This window comes from Chiloscyllium plagiosum, chromosome 26 (genome assembly GCF_004010195.1).
Source record: "Chiloscyllium plagiosum isolate BGI_BamShark_2017 chromosome 26, ASM401019v2, whole genome shotgun sequence".
NCBI lineage: Eukaryota > Metazoa > Chordata > Chondrichthyes > Orectolobiformes > Hemiscylliidae > Chiloscyllium > Chiloscyllium plagiosum.
The window spans coordinates 9,253,771-9,273,154 of NC_057735.1; the positions used below are offsets into that span (position 1 = coordinate 9,253,771).

At 43.6% G+C, this 19,384-nt stretch overlaps 2 protein-coding genes across 6 annotated transcripts in view; one reads left to right on the plus strand and one right to left on the minus strand.

Moving 5' to 3' along the window:
* pik3c2b (phosphatidylinositol-4-phosphate 3-kinase, catalytic subunit type 2 beta) overlaps positions 1–19,384 on the minus strand; it is a 181,856-nt gene that overhangs the window by 158,546 nt on the left and 3,926 nt on the right. The window contains exon 1 of one of the 5 annotated variants that reach the window (XM_043716443.1): positions 4,324–4,558. The exons of 2 other annotated variants lie outside the window; for them this stretch is intronic. The gene's annotated coding sequence lies outside the window, so the exon portion shown is untranslated. Of the gene's footprint in view, positions 1–3,229; positions 3,333–4,254; positions 4,276–4,323; positions 4,559–19,384 lie in introns of those variants that run through there. 2 more of the 5 variants (XM_043716444.1, XM_043716447.1) reach the window with 2 other exon arrangements.
* The window catches only part of LOC122563072 (epidermal growth factor receptor kinase substrate 8-like), a 76,189-nt gene continuing 73,154 nt past the window's right edge, over positions 16,350–19,384 (plus strand). The window contains exon 1 of the mRNA XM_043716449.1: positions 16,350–16,590. The gene's annotated coding sequence lies outside the window, so the exon portion shown is untranslated. The remainder of the gene's footprint in view (positions 16,591–19,384) is intronic.

The window sequence follows — 19,384 nt, forward strand, 5'->3', positions numbered from 1 at the left end:
ATTCATTCATGGGATGTGGGCATTGCTGGCTGGGCCAGCATTTTTCACTCTTCCAAAGATGGTGATGAACTGCTTTCTTGAACCACTGCAGTCCATCCTTGGGCTTTAGGTGGACTCACACGTATTGTTTGGGAGGGAGTTCCAGGATTTTGACCCAGTGACACTGAAGGAAAGCTGATATATTTCCAAGTCAGGATGGTGAGTGCCTTGAAAGAGAACTTGCAGGTGGTGGTGTTTACATGTATCTGCTGCCCTTGTCTTTCTAAATGAAAACTGGTTATGGTTTTGGAAGGTTTCCTACTATCTTGTTAAATCCTGCAGGGCATCTTATAGATGGCACACCCTGCTGTTTTTGGACGTCAGTGGTGGCCAGAGTCAATATTTGTGGATGTGGTGCCAATTAAGCAGGCTGTTTTGTTCTGGATGGTGTCAAACTTCTTGAGTGTTGTTGAAGCTGCACTCATCCAGGCAAATGTGGACTATTCCATCACACTTCTGATGTACCTCGTAGATGGTGAACAGGCTTTGGGGTCTCAGGAAGGGAGTTACTCACTGCAGGATATCTAGCTTGTGACCTGCTCTTGTAGCCATTGCATTTACGTAGCTAGTCCAATTGAGTTTCTGGTCAATGGTAAATTCCAAGATGTTGATTGTGGGGGATTTAGTGATGTAACGCCATTGAATGTCAAGGGACAACGGTTAGATTCTGTCATATTGGAGATGATCATTGTCTGGTATTTGTGTGTCACAAACGTTACTTTAACTGGAAAAACTAGGACTTTTCTCTTTGAGAAGGTAAACGAAAGATTTGAGGTGATCAAAACCAAGATGGGTCTTCACAGAATAGAGAGAACTGTTTCCATTGGTTCTTGACCAGTTCACCAGGTTGCACAGATGTAACTCTATTAAGAGAAGACTGAGAGGTGACCTGATTGAAACACACAAGATTCCAGGGGACTTGACAGGGAAAATGCCAAAACATCATTTCCCTTTTTGGGACCAGGAGGGCAAAATCACAGAATAACAGGTTGCAGATCTCAGACAGAGATGAGGAGCAATTCCTTCTCTCAGTGGATAGTGAATCTGTAGAATTCTTTACCACAGAATCCTGCAAAGACTAATCATCAACTATGTTCAAGACTGAGACAGACATGTTTAATCTGGTAAGAAAATCCAAAAGGTTGTGGAGAAAGAGAAGAAAGTGGAGTCAAGAATCAGTCCAGCCATGATCTTATTGAATGGTGGCACAGACTTGAGGGGCTGAACAGTACACTTCTGCTCCTATGTAAACAGCGACGCATGAAATTCCTACAGCAGGCCATTCGACCCATTGAGTCCACACTGACCCTCTGAAGAGCATCCTACCCTGACACCCAATCCCAGTAACCCCTCATTTCCCATGGCTAACCCACATATCCTGCACATGCCTGGACACCATGGCCAATTACGCATGGCCAATCCATCTAACCTGCACATTTTTGATCTCCGAGAGGAAACCAGAGCACCCGGGAGGAAACCCACATAGACACGGGGAGAATGTGCAAACCCCACACAAACAAACAGTTACCCAAGGGTGGAATTAAACCCAGGTCTCTGGCACTGTGAGGCAGCAGTGCTAACCACTGAGCCACCATGCCATCCTAATGGTCTTGTGTTTTATGGACTGGCAAAACAACTGAAGTTGGCATGTGGAAAAGTGTTGTGATGTAATGAGCAGTGAAGGCACCTGAAGAGAAAATATTAGTGAGGACATGGGTAAAGCATTGAAGAGTGGAAGTAGCTAAATTGAGCTGATGTGAACTCAAAGGGTCAAAATGTCTCCCCTTCTGTAACCATTCAATTCCATGTGGTGATGGAGCATTACCAACAGAAAGATGTTGATGCATTTGCCGACCAGAAACTTTTCTGCAAATGGTCTCTACGTATAAACTATGGCTCTGTGCAAAACAGGCGTTAACAAATCAGCAGCACCTCTCATATTCCTCCCAATGTTCTTTCTTGATTGAAGCCCAATTACAATAACATTTGCAAGTTGTAGTTCACTTGCACCAACTACATACCATCGCAGGAAGTCACATCAGCTTCACAGCATCAGGTATTTTGAAACAGTTTGATTCTGTGATAATGAGGTTAATCAAAAATAATATACACTTCTTTGTCAAACTGCACATCCTGGTAAGTATGGTTACAGATATGGCCTGTCATATTAAAGTCGAGACATTCCTATCTAATTCATTGTCCTTCAGGATCTCAAAGCTGTGCAGCTCCTTAACCTACTGGGGACTTCTTCAAATCTTTTTCTCCACAATTCTGCTTCTTGTCATCACCAGACTTTGGTTTCTTCCATCAAATCACTCATTACAACCTCTTCCCGGACAAACTTCCTTGGGAGAGGGTGACTTGCTCCCACTCTGGTTCAATGGGTTCTGAGCTGACAGATAAATACAATTAATATGGAAGGTGATGCTTGAAGTGATTGGGTAGGGTGGGGGGCTGCTTGCAGGTTGTGCGCTCCCTCTGGTATCTCAACGTAACCTCCATGCGTTGACCACCGAAGTGTTTCCTGCTTTTCTGATGTCAGGCTTAGCTGTTTTTGAACAGCAGAGGGTAGTTAGGAGTCAACTAAATTGCTATGGGTCTGGAGTCACATGTAGGCCAGACCAAGGGCAGCAGATTTCATTCCCTGAAGAACATTAGGGAACCAGGTGAGTTTCATAACAATTGATAGTTTCAGTGATGATCAGTAAACTCTCATTCAATTTCACATTTATTTATTGAATTTAAATGCCACCAATTACCTAAATGACATTTGAATCCATGTCCCCAGATTATTATTCTGAGCATGTGGATTACTAGTTGGAGTTGGTTAGCTTAATTAGCTGAATGGCTGATCCGCAAAGTGGAGCAGAGAGCAAAGCATGGGTTTCCTCCGGGTGCTCCGGTTTCCTCTCCAGAGCAGGTTAGGTGAATTGGCCATGCTAAATTGCCTGTAGTGTTAGGTGAAGGGGTAAGTGTAGGGAAATGGGTCTGGGTGGATTGCTCTTCGGAGGGTCGGTGTGGACTTGTTGGGCTGAAGGGTCTGTTTCCACACTAAGTAATCTAATCTATCTAAACAAAACACTGTTGGTCCCATTCCCATCTCAACCTCACCGGAGGTGCAGTGACTCACAAGTTAAAAGGTTATCCAGTTATCTCTCTACAGTGAGAGAATGGACTATAGCAACTGTACCTTTTCATGTGGTGACATTACCACTGCACCACCAGATTTTTGAAGACTTTGCAAAGGTGTGACTGCTGGTCCTCTGAGGCGGCTGCTTGAATCTTCAAAGCAGTGGGAGCTACTGCAGAAATGACCCTATTTCTGGACTAGGAGACCTGGATTCATGTCCCACCTATTCCAGAGGTGTGTAATAACATCTCTAAACAGGTTAATTAGGAAACTATATACAGGAGCACAGGTACCCCTGCAATCCAATAAACCATGACCTTAGTCTCCAGTGCAGTTCATTAAGTCCATCAGTACTTTGACCGAGCAACTTATTAATTCACTTCTGCCTTCCCCATTTTTCCGCAGTCCTACAACACCCCCTCATAACCAGACCCTTCCGAGTGTGAAATTCACGATCAAATCTGCTTCCACTACTTCAAGCGTACATTCCAGGTCACAGCTCACTGCTTAAACCTCCCATGTTCCCTACCCTTTGCCAATAATCTAAAATTACTTTTTTTTCCCCTCTTTTATTTCAAAAAGAGATGTTGCCATACTCCATGAATAAACAGCCCCTTCCTCCCACTTCAGTTAAACACAGCGTCCAATCTCTGAAATTGTCATTGAAACTGACGATTGATAGGGACAGGCTCTCGGCGTTAAGAAAGCAACCCTTTCATGTTCTGTCTCACACTCATATCTCCATCAAAATAAGACTGTAACCTAAATCAGAACACCTTGGGCAAAAAAAAAAGCCTCACCTAATTCAATTACAACCCACCACCCCCACACACAAATACTAAATGCAGTCCCCCACCCCCCCGAAAACCGACAGTGAGCTAAACTCGCCAACCGAGAGCCAGAAAAATCTGCATTATCTCCCTGCCCCCTCGCACTACACAATTAAACAAATGTGTATCAAATCCAGGCAAGCGCCAGTCCACCTGCAGCTCACTGCGGACACCGAGATTCCCAGAATGGAAAAGGGAATTCCTCGCGGCTTTCCCCAGTCTTCACCCCCACCCCCTTCTCATTCCCACACCTACCCAAGACAGCTCACAAGCCCCGGCAATAACTGCAGGAAAACCGCCCAGAATAATGCAGGAATAATTCACCTCTTTTGCTCTGTCTCGACAGAGCGCAGGGACACTGCACACAGTCCCTTCCCGTGCTCCCTGTTCAGGTCCCGATAGGATGGAACAGCCTAAGCATCTCCGGGGTCGTTTGCCCTCTCCATTCCTGCTCCACAATTAACATACAGAGAGAGAGAGACAGAAAGAAGCCCTTTTCCGGTCTGAAGAGGGGAGAGATGAATGTCAAATACAAAGATGGTTGAGAAAAAGCTGTCCCCTGCTGGACATTATCAAGAGCTGCACTAATGACAATGTGCCCCTGTGTGAGATGGTTTTTCTTTAGCTCGGCTGGGAGTGAGAGGCTCCCTCTTAATTGCATAGCCGCTGCCTTCAGGACAGCAGACCAGGCCATTAAATGTGCTCCTTCTCGTTAAAGCAGAAAAAAAGAAAATATTTCCACTTGTGATGGCGCCTGCCAAAGTGATTCACAAAAATATTGTGAAGTTAACTTTTTGCAGTCACATTTGCGGTGTAGGATTGGCACAGGAAGCTCCCATAAACAACATGAATGGTGGCTCAGTGGTTAGCTCTGCTGCCTCACAGCACTGGGGTCCCAGGTTTGTTTCTAGCCTTGGGCGACTGCCTGTGTGGAGTTTGCACATTCTCCCCGTGTCAGCGTGGGTTTCCTCCGGGTGCTCCAGTTTCCTCCCACAGTCCAAAGATGTGCAGGTCAGGTGAATTGGCCATGCTAAGTTGCCCATAGTGCTAGGTGCATTAGTCAGAGGAAAATGGGTCTGGGTGGGTTACTCTTCGGACGGTTGGTGTGAACTGGTTGGGTCAAAGGGCCTGTTTCCACACTGTAGGGAATCTAATCTATTGGGACCAAGGGATGGGGGAAGCTCAACTCCACCCAACACAAGGCAGCCCACTCAATTTTCACCATTTTAAAACATTCACAATTGTTCATGCACAGGGACAACAGTATTTGCAATCCCCTCTCACACAAAAGGTGTCACAGATCACCCCCCCAAAAAAAAACATGCAAGCACTCTCACTTTGTTGAATAAGGGAAGCAGAGACATGACCAGGCCACCACCTGATTTGATTTAATTTGACCTGTGATTGTAACATGTACCTAGGTACAGTGAAAAGTTTTAGATTAGATTTAGATTAGATTAGATTTCCTACAGTATGGAAACAGGCCCTTCGGCCCAACAAGTCCACACCGACCCTCCAAAGAGTAACCCATGTGGTAACATGTACCTAGGTACGGGGAAAAGTTTTATCTGTGTTTTATTTACAAGCAGGTGGTACCACACAAAGTGCATTAGGGTGATGGAACAAAGCAAAGAATACAAAGTTACAGCTGCAGAGAAAGTGCGCAAAGAGTGAGATCAACATTAAAATTCAAGAGATCCATTCATAAGTCTAATAACAGTTGGGAAGAAGTAATTCTTGTATCTTTACGTAAAAGTATTCAAACTTTTATATCTCCTGCCCAACAGAAGAGTACAACTGGGGTGGCAAGGGGTCTTTGGTTATGTCGGTTGCTTCCCTGAAGAAGCAGGAAGTATGACTGAAGTCAATGGATGGACCCCAGTTTGTCTGATGGACTGGGCTGTGTTCACAACTGTCTGTAGTTTCAAAAGCTCTTTGGTAGGAAGATCTGCAAATTTTCCTTCAAGCCACAAGCTGTCAGGACTTGGAAGAGACCCAGAGAATGCTGGAGAAACTTAGCAGGTCTGGCAGCATCTGTGGACTGAGGAGTAGCATTAACATTCCCAGTTTGGTATCCCTCTTTTTCAGAAAAAGTCCTGAAGAAGGGTTACATCAAATGCGCAACATTAACTCTGTTTCTCTCTTCAAAGATGATGCCAGACCTACGGGCCTTCTCCAGTGTTATTTGTGTTTGCTCCATATTTCCAGCATCTGCTGTATTTTGCCTTTATCTGACTTGGTACAGTGTGACCATGCTTTCGCTGTTGCTTGTTAGCATCCTGGAACACCCTTCCCAGTCACAGCACATGGACTGCAGCAACTCAAGAAGACAGCTCACCAACACCTTCTTGAAGGCAATTAGGATTGAGCAATATATTACTGGTGATGCCCACATCCCAAAAACAATTGGTAATAGAAAAATCGAATCTGATTTTTGTGGTAAATATTAGGCAGGACACCATGGGGTGGGTGGTGAGTGTAGGGAGTTCTCCTCAGGGCCTTCGGGGCCTGGAGGGCAGTTGGGTGGTTAGTGGGACAGAATCGAGGTTGGTTTCGTGGGCATGATGAGTGTGGAGAGAGAGAGAGTGAAAGAGGGAGAGAGGGGAGATAGGAGAGAAACTGGGCAATTTCTGAGTCCTGGCCTCAAGTGAGCGGGAAACGTTAGAGAAGGGCAACAGGAGAGAAACAGCACCTGCAGCTGAACGGATAGTCTCAAACTAAGAGTAGATGCTCCGAGGACATGTTGGCAGTGAAGGAAGTCTATGATTAAAGGTGGAGCAGGAGTAGGCCACTCAGTCTCTCAAGCCTGTCCTGCTATTTTTTCTGATCTGATTTGGTTGTTGATTTAACTTTACTACCATGCCTGTCCCATAATGCATAAGTCCCTCGTTGATCAAAAATATTTTCCTTCTGAAGAAAGAGGATTTTCTCAGAGCATGTGGCCTGACCTGCTGAATAGCTTCAGTGATTTCTATTTCCGTTTCAGATTTCCAGCAGTATTTTATCTTCTCCTCTCCGCGAAACCTCAGTTTAACCACCATTCCTGATTCATCATCTCACTCAGGATTCACAGAATGGTTCCAGCACAGAAGGAGGCCATTCAACCCATCCTGTCTGTGATAGTTCTCTGAAGGACAGGTTTACAGAATATCACTTGCTGCCTTCTCCTTGTAACTTTGCACATTTTCTTTTTCCTTGCATAGAGTCATAGAGATGTACAGCACAGAACAGACCTTTCGGTCCAACCTGTCCATGCTGACCAGATATCCCATGCCAACCCAATCTAGTCCTACCTGCCATCACCTGGCCCATATCCCTCCAAACCCTTCCTGTTCATATACCTATCCAGATGCCTTTTAAATGTTGCAGTTGTACCAGCCTCCACCACTTCCTCTGGCAGCTCATTCCATACACGTACTGCCCTCTGTGTGAAAGAAATGCCCCTTCGGTCTCTTTTATATTTTTCCCCTCTCACCCGAAACCTATTCCCTCTGGACTCCCCCACCCCAGGGAAGAGACTTTATCTATTTATCCTATCCATGCCCCTCATGATTTTTTAAACCTCGAAAGGACACCCTGAGCCTTTGATGCTCCAGGGAAAACAGCCCCAGCCTATTTAACCTCTCCCTATAACTCAAATCCTCCAACCTTGGCAACATCCTTGGAAATCTTTTCTGAACCTTTCAAGTTTCACTATATCCTTCTGATAGAAAGGAGACCAGAATTGCATGCAATATTCCAAAAGTGGCATAACCAATTTCCTGTACAGCCGCAACATGAGCTTCCAACTCCTGTACTCAATACTCTGACCAGTAAGGGAAAGCATACCAAACACCTTCTTCACTATCCTATCTCCCTGTGACTCCACTTTCAAGGAGCTATGAACCTGCACTCCAAGGTCTCTTTGTTCAGCAACACCCCCAGGACCTTACCATTAAGTGCTTAAGTTCTGCTAAGATTTTCTTTCCCAAATTGCAGCACCTTGCATTTATCTAACTTAAACTCCATCTGTCATTTCCCAGCCCATTGGCCCATCTGATCGATCCCATTGTAATCTGAATTCATCTTCTTTGCTGTCGACTACACCTCCAATTTTGGAGTCATCTGCAAACTTACTAACTATATCTCTTATGCATACATCCAAATCATTTATATAAATGACAAAAGGTAGTGGACTCAGCACCGATCCTTGTGGCACTCCACTGGTCGCAGGCCTCCAGTCTGAAAAACAACCCTCCACCACCCTCTGTCTTCTGCCTTTGAGCCAGTTCTGTATCCAAATGGCTAGTTCTCCCTGTATTCCAAGAGATCTAACCTTGCTAACCAGTCTCCCATGGGGAACCTTGTTGAACGCCTTACTGAAGTCCATATAGATCACATCCACCACTCTGCCCTCATCAATCCTCTTTGTTACTTGTTCAAAAAACTTGAATCAAGTTTGTGAGACATGATCTCCCACGCACAAAGCCGTGTTGACTATCCCTAATCAGTCCTTGCCTTTCCAAATACATGTACATTCTGTCCCTCAGGATTCCCTCCAACAACTTATCCACCACCACGTCAGGCTCACTGGTCTATAGACCTCCAGTCTTCCAGCACCTCACCTGTGACTATCGATGATACAAATATCTCAGCAAGAGGCCCAGCAATCACTTCTCTAGCTTCCCACAGAGTTCTAGGGTACACCTGATCAGGTTCTGGGGATTTATCCACTTTTATGTGTTTCAAAACATCCAGCATGTCCTCCTCTGCAAAATGAATATTTTAAAAGATGTCACCATCTATTTCCTTACATTCTATATCTTTCATGTCCTTTTCACAGTGAACATTGATGCAAAATACTTGTTTAGTATCTACCCCATTTATTGCGGCTCCAAACAAAGGTTGCTTTGCTAATCTTTGAGGGGTCCTATTCTCTCCCTAATTACCCTTTTGTCCTTAGTGTACTTGTAAAAACCCTTTGGATTCTCCTTAACTTTATTTGCCAAAGCTATCTCATGTCTCCTTTTTGTCCTCCTGATTTCCCTTTTAAGTATATTTCTATGGCCTTTATACTCTTCTAAGGATTCATTCAAACTATCTTATGTATACCTGACATATGCTTCCTTCTTTATCTTAACCAAACAGCATTCCCTATACCTACCAGCCTTTCCTTTCACCCTAACAGGAACATACTGTCTCTGGGCTCTCATTATATCATTTCTGAAAACTTCCCATTTTCCAGCTGACCCTTCACCTGCAAACATCTGCCCCCAATCAACTTTTGAAAGTTCTTGCCTAAAGCCATTAAAACTGACCTTCCTCCAATTTAGTACTTCAACTTTTAGATCTGGTCTATCCTTTTCCATCACTATTTTAAAACTAATAGAATTATGTTCACTGTCCTGCCCCAAAGTGCTCCCCCACTGACACCTCAGTCACCTGCCCTGCCTTATTTCCCTTGAGTAGGTCAAGTTTTTCACCTTCTCTCGTAGGTACATCCACATACTGAATTCGAATCTTTTCTTGTACACACTTAACAAATTCCATCTAAACCCTTAATACTATGGCAGTCTCGGTCAATGTTTGGAAAGTTAAAATTCCCTACCATAGCCACCCTATTATTCTTGCAGATAACTGAGATTTCCTTACAAATTTGTTTCTCAATTTCCCTCTGTCTATTAGGGGGTCTATAATTCAATCCCAATAAGGTGATCATCCCTTTCTTATTTCTCAGTTCAACCCAAATAACTTCCCTGGATGTACTTCCAGGGATATCCTCCCTCAGTACAGCTGTAAAAAATGCCACTCCCCCTCCTCTCTTGCCTCCCTTTCTTTCCTTCCTTTAGCATTGTATCCTGGAACATTAAGCTGCCAGTCCTGTCCATCCCTGAGCCATGTTTCTGTAATTGCTATGATTTCCCAGTCCTATGTTCCTAACCATGCCCTGAGTTCATCTGCTTTCCCTGTTAGGCCCCTTGCATTGAAATAAATGCAGTTTAATTTATTAGTCCTACCTTGTTCACTGCTTTGTCCTGGCCTGCTCTGACTGTTTGAGTCGCTTCTTTTCTCAACTGTACCAGCCTCAGATTGGTCTCTTTCCTCAGAGTCTCCCTGGGTTCCCCACCCCCCCACCCCCACCCCCACCATCACCACCATCTTAATAGTTTAAATCCTCCCGAGCAGCTCTAGCAAATCTCCCTGCCAGTATATTTGTCCCCTTCCAATTCAGGTGCAATCCGTCCTTCTTGTACAAGTCACATCTCGGAGGGTCGGTTTGGACTTGTTGCTCTGAAGGGCCTGTTTCCACACTGTAGGTAATCTAATCTAATCTAATCTAATCTACCCCAGAAGAGATTTCAATGATCCAAAAATGTGAATCCTTTTCCCATACATTAGCTCCTCAGCCATGCATTCATCTACTCTATCCTCCTATTCCTACCCTCACTAGCTCATAGCACCGGGAGTAATCCAAATATTAATACTCTCAAGGATCTTTTTAAATTCCTGCCTCTCTATATTCTCATTTCAGAATCTCAACCTTTTCCTTTCCTATGTCATTGGTTCCAATGTGTACAATGACTTCCTGCTGATCTCTCTCGCCCTTGAGAACTTTCTGCACCCTCTCTAAGACATCCTTGATTCTGGCACCAGCGAGGCAACACACCATTCTGATTTTTTTCTGCTGGCCACAGAAACGTCTGTCTGTGCCATGGACTAGAGAGTCCCCTAACACAATTGATCTCTTGGAACCCAATATACCCCTCATTTCATTAGACCCAGTCTTGATACCAGAAACCTGGCTGTTCTTGCTACATTCCCCTGAGAATCCATCACAGCATACTTGTTTGAAATAGAGATAGCAACAGCAGACTCCTGCACTACCTGCCTACCTCTCTGACCTTTCCTGGAGTTAACCCATCTATATAACTGTTTCTGTGATTTTCTCCCTTCCTATAACTGCCATCCATCACACCTCCTTACTCTTGTAAATTCCTCATTGCCTCTAACTGTCTCTTCAACCGATTCATTCGATCTGATAGGATTCGCAACCAATGGCATTTATTGCAGATATAATCCTCAGTAACACGTAAACTCTCCCTAAACTCCCACATTCGATAAAAAGAGCATATCACTCTACTAAAGGCCGGTTTTGCTTCTTCCAACCTAAAATTCCTCAAAAAAGGAGCAGCCTGTTACAGTCAGAAATTTTTCCCGTCCTCCATCTTGGATTACCCAGAATCCACTTATGCCTTGATTGAACTGCCTTCGTCATGTCAGGCCATATATTCTAGATCCCAATCTGTCACTGCATGAGAGCTTTTCTTCCCATGTGGCCATTGTTTCTTTTACCTTAAATTCATGCCCCCTTGGCCTTGAGCCTCCATTACTGGGAGCAACTTTTCCTTGTCTCCTCCATTCAGATATACATAATTTTGAATACTTCTATCAAAACTCCCCATAACTTTCTTTTCTTCAAGGTAAACAGTCTCAACATCTTTCAAGTAACTGATAGTTATTATCCCCAGAATAATTTTTCAGGGGGTCTTTCCATAGCCTCCCTGAATGTCTTCACATTTTTCATGAAGTGTGATGCCCAGAACTGGATGCAATAGTCCAGTTGAAGCCAAACTATTGTTTTGTACAAGTTTAACATAATTTCCTTGTGCTTGAACTCTAAGCCCCTCCTAATGCAGCCTAAGATACTGTTTGCTTTATTAGTTATTCTCTCAACATGCCCTGTCATCTTCAATAATTTATGCACCTAGACACAAAAGTCTTTTCCAATTTCAGTTCTTAAGCAGAGTTATAATTCTATTTCTCTTCACAGATGTAGCCAGACCAGCTGAGTTTCTCCAATATTTTCTGAATTCATTTCAGATTTCCAACATTCATTGTATTTTGCTTTTATTCACACAAGTCTGCTGAATCAACCACTTTAATCTGTCCAGACCTCTCATAGTTTTGAATAACTCTATCAAATCTCGGCAAACAGATCCAACTTGTTCAATCAATTCATAAAACTCAAGTTTCTCATCACTGGAAGCATTGCGAATCTTGACTGCCACCTCTCAAATGATATTGTATCCTTCCTAAAGTGTGGCGTAAAGACGTATTGTGAGGCATTCGGTTTTTAAAAAATGATTTTGTGAGCGCTTTTCATAAGGCACTTTATTCCTCCTGCTCATTTTGAATCTCCCCCAGTGTCTAACATAAATCTCCACATGTGAGATTTGGGTGGACAGCAGTATGCAGCTCCTAGTCCTTGTCCCAATCTGGCCGCTGAGAATGCAGTATTCTAGATGAAGATCTGATAGTGTCAGACGTAATGAGCAGCCAATGGGCCCGACTTCTACTTCGAGATGTACCAAGTTAAATGAGGCACTTTTCCATCTCTCTAAGACAGTCCCTTGAGATTGAGGGACTGGAGTTGTGAATCCAATGCTGCATCAACAGTCAGTGCTGGATCTGCACACTTGGCCACAAATGGGGCAATTGTGTTTGAAGAGGTGGGTGAATGGGATGCGGGTTTTCCTATGCTCCTTCCATTGCTTATGCTTGGCTTCCCTCTATTGGTGATACTTAAAATGGTTGAGCTCCTTTGCGGATGCTTCTTTTCAGTATGGGTGACCTTGGGCTATACATTGTCATGAATTGCTGGTAGTGTTACACATTTTTCAGAGAGGTTTAGGGAACATCCTTGAAACACTTCCCTTTGTCCTCCTGACAACTGCTTGCTGCGAAAAACCTAGTATTAGGTAGTGCTTGATTTGGAAGACTTGTGTTAAGCAAGTGAGGCAGTCTACCTAGCAACGCAGGGACATGATATGTTTCACCATCTGAGTTGTTAATTTTAATTGTTGGGATATACTGATGACAGCCAAACCAACCACAAAAGATTTCATTTGTAAAGACCCTTGTCACTTCATTGAAGTATCTTAAAATGCATCACCCATGAATTTTTGAGGGAGTACATGGTCTGTCACTATTTGAGCAAAATGTAGCAAAAATATTCCAATATGTTTTGATATGGAAGGGTAAATGGGATAAATGGCCTACTTTGGCTTCAATATTCCAAGTCCCGAACTCAGAGAAAGATTTTCGGTTGAACTAAATATGAGTTTATATTGGGAAGACAAAGTTAAAATAACATTAAATCATAGGGATAAAATGCCTCGTTTCTTTCCATTCATTAGAAGCCTGGCATATATCTTGAGTTGGATGTTGGGACTGTTATTATCTTTCATTGTGTGAAATCGCTCCAGCAGAGAATGGCTGCCTGCCATTATCCAGCTTGACTTGTTGGACTGATCCAGAGGGTTTCCATTAACAGCAGCACAACGCTTTTTGGAAGAGTTGAGACTTTTTAGCTTTGCCATATGTCACATTAAGGAATTCATTGCTGCAGCTTGATATTACCAACGTATTTTATTCCTGCACTGTCTCTCCCTGTCTCTCAACAGTCGACAGAAAGTGGACAATACTTGGAGAGATTTGGAGGTAATCATGTCCCTAGGCATATATTATCCCTGTCCATCTATATTATTTTTGGATTTTACATGCAAAGCAAGTTCATACAGTGCAAGTACTAAACTGTAAGTGTGGCTGCAATGTGCTCAATCTGCAGGATGTACTTCAGCAATTCACCAAGTCTTCTTTGCCAGGACCTCCCTAGTACCCAGCCTCAACCACTTGTAAAGTCAAAAACAGCAACAGAATCAGCAGGAAATTAGCACTCCTAGAATTCCCTTCCAATCTACTAATGTGGACATATATTGCCATTCCTTCATGGTTCACTGGATCAGAATCCTGGAACTGCCCATCCAGCAGTATTTCAGAAGCACCTTTGGTACGTAGACTGTCGCACATCAAGAAAGCAGTGTCAAGAGCAACGAAGTATGGACAGTAATTTCTGGCCTTACTCGAGGTGCCCATATTTCAAGAAAAAGATTTTTGTATGAATGGTTTTATTGTCACGTGTATTTTACAGTGAAAATAAAGTACTACATTAAAATCCCTACAGAGTGGAAGCAAGCCACTTGGGCCATTTTGAATCCACACTGACCCTCTGAAGAGCACCCCATCCAAACCCAACCCCACATTTCCCAGAGCTAACCCAGACATCTCTGGTCACGATTTCCCATAGTTAATCCATCTAACCTGCACCTCTTTGGACTGTGGAAGGAAACCCATGTAGACATGAGGAGAATGTGCATACTCCATGCAGTCACCCCAGGGTGGAATCAAACCTGGGTCTTAGGTACTGTAAAGCAGTAGTGCTAACTACTGAATCTGGATTAGTGGTGCTGCAAGAGCACAGCAGTTCAGAGCTGCTCCTTGGATGCTGCCTGAACTGCTGTGCTCTTCCAGCACCACTAATCCAGAATCTAACTACTGAACCGTTGTGCTACCTGTAGATATGAAGTTCATCAGGAATTCTCACTTGAAGTACAGACTCCAAAATCAAAATTTTGAATCGCAAATCAAAACAACTAATCGCATTTTCAAATAAACTGACTAATGAAACACCCAAACAGGAGATGTGTTGACTCTGGATGGGGAAGAGAATTCAGGATCTTTGGTTGCCCTCTGCTGGTATGTAAAAGGATAAATGACTGCATTTCAAGGTTTTAACTGCACTGATCAACCAGGATATGCCTACTGTCCATTACTTAGGAGACCTCAGCGACATTAAAAAAGTTTAATCAGTAAGATTCACAAGTCCAGGGATATTAATGCATGACATTCTCTTGTAATCCCTTTGCAAAAGGGGGCTCATGTGGCTCAGTTGCTGATGTCTAGTTTTAAGTCCCATTCCAGGGATAAAACCTAGGCCAACACTCCACTGCAGGACTGACAGAATGTTACAGTGTTGGAAGTGCTGCCTTTTGGAATAGAAGCTAATTGTTTGCTCACTCGATGGGTCTGGAAGATTCCACTGCATAATTACAAAAAAAAAATAGCAGGGGAGTTCTCCCTTAGGAAGGAGAATCATTCTGGGCTCAAAATATTAATACTGTTTCTTTCTCCACAGATGCCTCCAGACTAGCTGAGTTTCTCCAACATTTGTTTGTGTTTGTTTCAGATTTCCAGCATCCACAGTATTTTACTACTATTTGAGTTCTCCCTCAGGACTGCGCCAATATTTATCCCTCCAGCAACATCACTAAAGCAGACCATTTGGTTATTCTCACATTGTTGTTTGTGGGACCTTGCATTGCACAAAATGGTCATCATACTTCCTACATTACAATGGCGATTAAACTACAAAAATTGTGAAACTTGGCCTTCTTGCTTTTGTCCTTATGAATCCGAAATCATTCTGCCCTTATTCTGCAATACGCACGTTCTGAATGACCAAAATACTTTTAAAATTCTGAATCAGTGTCAAGTCAAAGGAACATATACTTAGAAAGGAAAATATTGCAGTTCTATGAGGACGGACAATTGGGAAGTGGAGCTAACCTGATGGAATGGTGGCTCAGTGGTTGGCATGGCTGCCTCACAGTGCCAGGGACCTGGGTTCAATTCCACCCTTGGATGACTGAGTGGAGATGTACATTCTCCTTATGTCTGTGAGGGTTTCCTTCTACAGTCCAAAGATGTTCAAGTTAGATGGATTGGCCATGCCATAGTGCCCTTAGCTTCTGGATATAGGCTAGGTGGATTATGGGAAATATAGGGATGGGGGCGTTGGGTCTTGGAGGGGGTGGGGATTAGTGTGGATTTGATGAACCCCCACACAGTAGGGATTCTAAATGAGCCACTCCTATAATGGAATGAATGGCCTCCAGTAGGTGGGGTGTTTACGTAAATGAGGTTCAAGTGGTTTCTCCTCTGGCTGTAGGAGATGGGGCTGGCCACTTATTGCATGCTTCATTTTATGGGGGGTTAACTGGGATGAGGTATGGGACTTGTCCAAGAATAACCCTGAACATCATTGTTCGTAGAAACCAGGGAGCAATCTCCACTTTCTTCTTCCCGGGTTCCAGTCTCTCACTAAATGCTCTACACTGACCGTCTCCCACTTGCCAGTCTGCTTCTACAATGGTGAAATCCCCAGAAAAAAAGTGTACAACACTGGGGACTTTAAACTCATCCTCTGCATTGTAAAATTCTGAATCACAGGGATACTTTCCCATGTGGGAATGACTGGCTCCCTTTGCAATGATGTGCTCAGATACATCACACCATAACCCCTCACACCTGCCAAGCTACAGGTTCATTGGCAATAGTTGACTTACATAAGTATGCAGCCTTTGTTCTGAAATATCCCCATAAACAAGAAAACACTCAGATTGGCTCCTGATGAGCAGTTCTCAGTTAATTATTTACCTGTGCTTCATATCTGCCAGGCCCGGGAGTGGCAGAGACTCCTGGAAAAGGGCAAGGCTATGTGAAAATACCTGTAAATCAGGTGTTGGAATATCATAGGTGGACCTTGGCTATCTCTAACATTGTGTGGGACTGCAGCAGATCTTCCCGAGGTTCCAGTCAGTGCAGGCGGCTTCTGAGAATCACAGCAGCGAGGGGAAGCTGGAAATTTGACTCTTGTTATTGAGTGAATGCCATAGATTTTAAAATCATACAACTCTGGACTGGACTGACCAGGTAAAAAGAGATGTTTGTTTTCTTGATGAGAATCAATCTAAACTCGATTTCTTTTATATTGTATCTTAAATACTTTTATAGGTTTACTCAATGGAAAATGGCGCCGTGCCTAGTGTACTACTAAGGCAGTTGGTTTGGGAAATAATTGCCAGTATGTGTTGAGTTAATTGCTTTTCTATGCGTGACATGTCCTGTCAGGAATTAGCCCACTCTTAGTCATGATCCAGGGTCATTCTTTGCAGTATAGGCAGTCCCCGATTTACAAATGTCCGACAATTCCGATCCCACACCGGGGTGTAAATTTTAAAAATCTGGCATACTGGAGCATCGGAGGTTGTAAGGCGACCTTATAGAAGTTTATAAAATAATGAGGGGTATAGATAGAGTTAATGGGAGTTGTCTTTTCCTTATGATGGGAGATTTCAAGACCAGGGGATCTTTCTTAAGGTGAGAGGAGAGAGATTTAAAAGACATGAGGGCAATTTTTTTTACACAGAGAATGGTTCGCATGTGAATTTTAGAATTAGAATTCGTACATTGTGGAAACAGGCCCTTTTGTCCACACCGACCCTCTGAAGAGTATCCCACCCTGACCCATTACCCTACATTTTCCCCTGACTAACGCACCTCACCCACACACCCCTGAACAACTTAGCATGACCAATTCATCCTAACCTGCACATCTTTGGATTGTGGGAGGAAACCCACACAGACACAGGGAGAATGTGCAAACTCCACAAAGACAGTCGCCCGAGGCTGGAATTGAACCCCTCCCTGGCACTGTGAGGCTGCAGTCCCACCCTAAACATTTTTTTTCTTTTTTTTTGTAGCTACTTATGAAACCCTGAGTGGAATGAAAATCCTGAGGAAGTAGTGGATGTGGATACAATTAAAATGTTTAAAAGACACTGAGATAAGTTCATAAACAGGAAAGATTTGGAAGGGTATAGGCCAGGAGCAGGCAGGTGTGACTACTTTAGTTTGGGATTATGTTTGGCATGGACTGGTTGGACCAAACGTTCTGCTTCTGTGCTGTATGACCCTGATTCTATAAGGCTATTTTACATTGTCCTGTATTATGCTCTGGCTTATGGACGAATTAACTCAAAAATGGAACTTGTTCACTGCCTCTGGATGTGTATTTTATTTTTTCCAAATTAAGCATCTCTGCTGTAAGTGGGCCTGGGTCTCTAAAGCCAGTGGGAGGGGCACTGCCACTGCAGCACCAGAGCCCTTACACTGCACAAGTCCTTTCTTTAACGTATGTAGGAGCTGCAGTAGGCCACACAGTCCTTTGAGGCCATACCGTCCTTCAAGATCATTGCTGATTTTGCACCTCAGTCACAACACCTCACACTTTTCCCATACCCCTTTAGTGGCCAAGAATTCAGAATTATTATGGTACAGAAGGAGGCCATTCAGCCCATCGTGCCTGCACCTGCTGTATCTATTATCTAGTGCTAATCCCCTGCCTTTCCCCCACATCATACACATCATTAGCATCCATACGAAAATCCAATGCCCACTTGCATGCCTCAATTGAACATGCCTCTACCACATTTCCAGGCAGTGAATTCCATAAGCTAACTACTCGCTCACTGACCATAATCCTGATGTACTCAATGACTGATCATCCACACTAAAGTAGAGAATTCTGTTCAGACTGAAGAACTTTCTGCTCACCTCAGTCCTAAATGGCTGTCCCTTATCCTGAAACATTGTCTGCAAGACCAGTGCTTAGAATTATAGAATCCCTACAGTGTAGAAACTGGCCATTTAGCCCATCAGGTATGAAGTGACCCTCTGAAAAGCATCGCACATTGACCGACACTCCCACCCCCATCCTCATAACCCCACATTTACCATGGCTAACCCACCTAGTCTGCACGTCCCTGAACACTATGGACAATGTAGCATGGCCAATCGACCTAACCTTCACATCCTTGGACTGTGGGAGGAAACCAGAGCACCTGGAAGAAACCCACACATTTCAAGACATGAAAATTGTCATGGACACTCAGTGGGAGCTGGGAAAGTTGGCCGAGAATGGGAGAATTGAGGTTGGAGAAATCTGAGGGTGCTGGGTGGAGATCTGTGAGGGTTGGGAGAGTGGATTGCTGTGAGAGCAGGAGCAAATCAGTCGTAACAAAACTGAAGAAACGCTGTGACCATTGCTGCCTTTGGAAAGCTGTGCCCCAGAGAAACACCCTCCCAGCATCTGTACCGTCAAGCAGCTTGATTAAAAAAATGACCACATTGTGAATGACCTTTTGTAGCTGTATAGTGCTTCATGATAGAACGATAGAAACATGTTGCTGTGAAAGAAATTGTTCAGCCCAAGTATGCATTTGCCAGCATTTTGAAATCAGTCTCCAATCAGTCCATTCCTGGACTATAGGATCATGAAATTGTAAGATGTAGGACCTGAAGTAGGCCATCCAACCCATTGGGTTTGCTCAATGAGATCATGGTTGATCTGATAAACTTTCACTCTCTCTTCAAATGACTGCAAATATATATGAAATCCAATTTTGAACATTGATATTGAATCTGCTTCCACCACCTTCACAGGCAGGACATGCTCATGGAGATTCTGTGGGAGATTGACAGGGTGGATGTTTCTGGGAGAGACTAGAACTACAGGACACAGTTTAAAAATGAGACCTTTTTTTTCAGGGATCATTAATTTATGGAGCTCTCTTCCCTGAGGAATGGTGGAGGATAGGTCATTGATCATGTTTAAGGTTGCATTTGATCAATTCTTGATTGACAAGGGAGTCAAAGGGTATGGGGT